Here is a 356-nt window from a genome sequence, read left to right as displayed (position 1 = left end):
TATGTACGTGCAGATAAATAATAAAGGTAATTCGCTTTCTAAATGGACATTATATATACACACACAGGTAAGTATTAAAGGTACTCTACGCACATAATGATTCAAAAGGACACGTAGAGTTCGATGTAGGTAAATATTAAATAATAGTACTCTTCCCTCATAATGATTCAAAAGGACAGTTCACGTACAGGTAAATATTAAAGGTACTCTTTCCTCATAATGATTCAAAAGGACAGTTCACGTACAGGTAAATATTAAAGGTACTCTTCCCTCATAATGATTCAAAAAAGGACAGTTCATGTACAGGTAAATATTAAAGGAGCTGTCGAGTTGCTCCTTGGAGTATTTCAATGAGG

This window comes from Ruditapes philippinarum, unplaced genomic scaffold (assembly GCF_026571515.1).
Source record: "Ruditapes philippinarum isolate M1 unplaced genomic scaffold, ASM2657151v2 ctg10994_1_1_1_1, whole genome shotgun sequence".
Classification (NCBI taxonomy): domain Eukaryota; kingdom Metazoa; phylum Mollusca; class Bivalvia; order Venerida; family Veneridae; genus Ruditapes; species Ruditapes philippinarum.
Note: the sequence above shows the minus strand (reverse complement) of the source record.